The following is a 4884-nucleotide window of genomic DNA, read 5'->3' as shown; positions in this document are numbered from 1 at the left end:
AGTGATGATAGTGGTGGTGGTGATAGTGTGGTGATGGTGGCGGTGACAGTGATGATAGTGGTGGTGGTGATAGTGTGGTGATAGTGGCGGTGACAGTGATGATAGTGGTGGTGGTGATAGTGTGGTGATGGTGGCGGTGACAGTGATGATAGTGGTGGTGGTGATAGTGTGGTGATGGTGGCGGTGACAGTGATGATAGTGGTGGTGGTGATGGTGGCGGTGACAGTGATGATAGTGGTGGTGGTGATAGTGGTAGTGGTGATAGTGGTGGTGGTGATAGTAGTGGTGGTGATAGTGTGGTGATGGTGGCGGTGACAGTGATGATAGTGGTGGTGGTGATAGTGTGGTGATGGTGGCGGTGACAGTGATGATAGTGGTGGTGGTGATGGTGTGGTGATGGTGGCGGTGACAGTGATGATAGTGGTGGTGGTGATAGTGTGGTGATGGTGGCGGTGACAGTGATGATAGTGGTGGTGGTGATAGTGTGGTGATGGTGGCGGTGACAGTGATGATAGTGGTGGTGGTGATGGTGTGGTGATGGTGGCGGTGACAGTGATGATAGTGGTGGTGGTGATAGTGTGGTGATGGTGGCGGTGACAGTGATGATAGTGGTGGTGGTGATGGTGGCGGTGACAGTGATGATAGTGGTGGTGCTGATAGTGTGGTGATGGTGGCGGTGACAGTGATGATAGTGGTGGTGGTGATGGTGGCGGTGACAGTGATGATAGTAGTGGTGGTGATAGTGTGGTGATAGTGGCGGTGACAGTGATGATAGTGGTGGTGGTGATAGTGTGGTGATGGTGGCGGTGACAGTGATGATAGTGGTGGTGGTGATAGTGTGGTGATGGTGGCGGTGACAGTGATGATAGTGGTGGTGGTGATAGTGTGGTGATGGTGGCGGTGACAGTGATGATAGTGGTGGTGGTGATAGTGTGGTGATGGTGGCGGTGACAGTGATGATAGTGGTGGTGGTGATAGTGTGGTGATGGTGGCGGTGACAGTGATGATAGTGGTGGTGGTGATAGTGTGGTGATGGTGGCGGTGACAGTGATGATAGTGGTGGTGGTGATGGTGGCGGTGACAGTGATGATAGTGGTGGTGGTGATGGTGTGGTGATAGTGGCGGTGACAGTGATGATAGTGGTGGTGGTGATGGTGGAGGTGACAGTGATGATAGTGGTGGTGGTGATAGTGTGGTGATGGTGGCGGTGACAGTGATGATAGTGGTGGTGGTGATAGTGTGGTGATGGTGGCGGTGACAGTGATGATAGTGGTGGTGGTGATGGTGTGGTGATGGTGGCGGTGACAGTGATGATAGTGGTGGTGGTGATAGTGTGGTGATGGTGGCGGTGACAGTGATGATAGTGGTGGTGGTGATAGTGTGGTGATGGTGGCGGTGACAGTGATGATAGTGGTGGTGGTGATGGTGTGGTGATGGTGGCGGTGACAGTGATGATAGTGGTGGTGGTGATAGTGTGGTGATGGTGGCGGTGACAGTGATGATAGTGGTGGTGGTGATGGTGGCGGTGACAGTGATGATAGTGGTGGTGGTGATGGTGTGGTGATGGTGGCGGTGACAGTGATGATAGTGGTGGTGGTGATAGTGGCGGTGACAGTGATGATAGTGGTGGTGGTGATAGTGTGGTGATAGTGGCGGTGACAGTGATGATAGTGGTGGTGGTGATAGTGTGGTGATGGTGGCGGTGACAGTGATGATAGTGGTGGTGGTGATAGTGTGGTGATGGTGGCGGTGACAGTGATGATAGTGGTGGTGGTGATAGTGTGGTGATGGTGGCGGTGACAGTGATGATAGTGGTGGTGGTGATAGTGTGGTGATGGTGGCGGTGACAGTGATGATAGTGGTGGTGGTGATAGTGTGGTGATGGTGGCGGTGACAGTGATGATAGTGGTGGTGGTGATAGTGTGGTGATGGTGGCGGTGACAGTGATGATAGTGGTGGTGGTGATGGTGGCGGTGACAGTGATGATAGTGGTGGTGGTGATGGTGTGGTGATAGTGGCGGTGACAGTGATGATAGTGGTGGTGGTGATGGTGGAGGTGACAGTGATGATAGTGGTGGTGGTGATAGTGTGGTGATGGTGGCGGTGACAGTGATGATAGTGGTGGTGGTGATAGTGTGGTGATGGTGGCGGTGACAGTGATGATAGTGGTGGTGGTGATAGTGTGGTGATGGTGGCGGTGACAGTGATGATAGTGGTGGTGGTGATGGTGGCGGTGACAGTGATGATAGTGGTGGTGGTGATGGTGGCGGTGACAGTGATGATAGTGGTGGTGTGGTGGTGGTGATAGTGTGGTGATGGTGGCGGTGACAGTGATGATAGTGGTGGTGGTGATAGTGTGGTGATGGTGGCGGTGACAGTGATGATAGTGGTGGTGGTGATAGTGTGGTGATGGTGGCGGTGACAGTGATGATAGTGGTGGTGCTGATAGTGTGGTGATGGTGGCGGTGACAGTGATGATAGTGGTGGTGGTGATGGTGGCGGTGACAGTGATGATAGTGGTGGTGGTGATAGTGGTAGTGGTGATAGTGGTGGTGGTGATAGTAGTGGTGGTGATAGTGTGGTGATGGTGGCGGTGACAGTGATGATAGTGGTGGTGGTGGTAATGGTGGCGGTGACAGTGATGATAGTGGTGGTGGTGATAGTTATGGTGGTGATAGTTATGGTGGTGATGGTGGTGGTGATAGTGTGGTGATGGTGGCGGTGACAGTGATGATAGTGGTGGTGGTGATAGTTATGGTGGTGATAGTTATGGTGGTGATAGTGGTGGTGGTGATAGTGTGGTGATGGTGGCGGTGACAGTGATGATAGTGGTGGTGGTGATAGTTATGGTGGTGATAATGGTGGTGGTGATAGTGGTGATGATAGTGGTGATGATAGTAGTGGTGGTGATAGTGGTAGTGGTGATGGTAGTAGTTGTGCTGGTAGTGGTAGTGATAGTGGTGGTAGTGATAGTAGTGGTGGTGACAAGAGGGTGGTGATAGTAGTTGTGGTGATATTGGTAATGATAGTGGTGGTGATAATGATGATAGTGGTAGTGATAGTAATGGTGACAGTAGTGGCGGTGGTAGTGGTGGTGACAGTCGTGATGATAGTGGTGGCGGTGATAGTGATGATAGTGGTGGTAGTGATGATAGTGGTGGGGATGATAGTAGTGGTGGTCATAGTGATAGCGGTGGTGGTGATAGTGGTAGTGATGATAGTGGTGGTAGTGATAGAAGTGGTGGTGACAGTAATAGTGGTGGTGGTGATAGTGGTAGTGATGATAGTTGTGGTGGTGATGATAGTGGTGGTAGTGATGAAAGTGGTGATGGTGATAGTGGTGGTGATAATGGTAGTGGTGATGATAGTGGTAGTGATAGTAGTGGTAGTGATAGCGGTAGTGATGATAGTAGGGTGGAGACAGTAGTGGTGGTGATAGTGGTGGTGATAGTGGTGATGATAGTAGTGGTGGTAGTAATGGTGGCAATGATAGTGATATTAGTGGTGATAGTGAGAGCTTAATCACTATTTTGCATATTAAGTATTCCTGACAGGTGGTGAACAGGTAACAACCAGTTTTAATGACCCTCGTGTAGTAGATAGACTTGAAACCCCATTAACCAACCAACCAGCCTTAATGACCCTCGTGTAGTAGATAGACTTGAAACCTTCTTCACTACACCGGCGGTGTGCTGCTGACCTCTATATAACGGCTACACACTTGCTGCAGGCATGTGTCGGTGCACGAGCCGTGGGTGCGGCAGCAGCAGCGAGCCACCGCAGGCGCCCACGCCACTATGGGCGTGGCTGTTGTATCATGTGGGAGTTCGATACGTGGATTAGGGTAGAAATACTCACGTAGGCTGTTAGACGTATAATTACTGTTATGTGGACAGAGCCCTTGCCAGCCGTACCTATCTCCTTGCTCACACTCGTAACACTGACTAGCCGGCTGCCCAGTACCCAGTGAGGGGTCTTTGAATACTGCTGAGGTCAGCACAATATGAAAGACCGTGACTCAAGAGACGGTTGATCGTTGAGTCAACGGACGGTTGGTAACTGGTTACTACTACTGAGACTGGTAACTGGTTACTACTACTGAGAGCTCGGCGACACTAACGTATGTCGTCCCGACATACAACTAATACAAACTAGAGATGGCAGGTACGGCTAGGGCTGATTCTATACAATGTCAAAGTACACAACATTAAACATTATAGATACATAAGTAGAACATTGGAATGAAGGCTTATGTAACTGAAACTGTAATGCAATACAAGGTATACTATAGTACAACTTAAAACTCAACAAATGAACAACGAACTCAACGTTGAGATTACAAGTGATAAAAAAAAAATTTTGATCGATCGATCTGTATTCGTGTGATCTACGGATTCTGAGGAAGGAATATATACAAAGAAAGAGTGTTTAACAGAAAGGCAGATTCGGTGCACGCAAATCTAGACTGTTAACTCTCAGAATGCGGAGAGAACATGAACACAAAAAAAAAAATTCTTGAATACTGATAAGTTGATACTGTAATTATTCATCTATACAGGTTATTTACATTTAACCCCAACTCTGCTAGGGTGTGATTGACATATGCAGAATGGGTGTCATCTCTGGGAGGATCAAACTCTGTAGCATTGGCTAACTCATGCTGTATTTGAGGCAAATCTGAATTGGAAGTTACAAATGATACTTGAGGATTTCTCAATACCTGTCGTGTACGTAGGGAATAACGACATTCAGGTTGATCATCTGACTGAGTATCAGAGGAAGAGAGTACAGGATCAGGAGGATTGTCAGAGTCTGTCACATTAGTCTGGGTTGGAACATCATTATCATCACATACTAACTTCATATGATCCAAATGCGATTCTT

Source organism: Cherax quadricarinatus, chromosome 88, assembly GCF_038502225.1.
Source record: "Cherax quadricarinatus isolate ZL_2023a chromosome 88, ASM3850222v1, whole genome shotgun sequence".
NCBI classification, from domain to species: Eukaryota; Metazoa; Arthropoda; class Malacostraca; order Decapoda; family Parastacidae; genus Cherax; species Cherax quadricarinatus.
Note: the sequence above shows the minus strand (reverse complement) of the source record.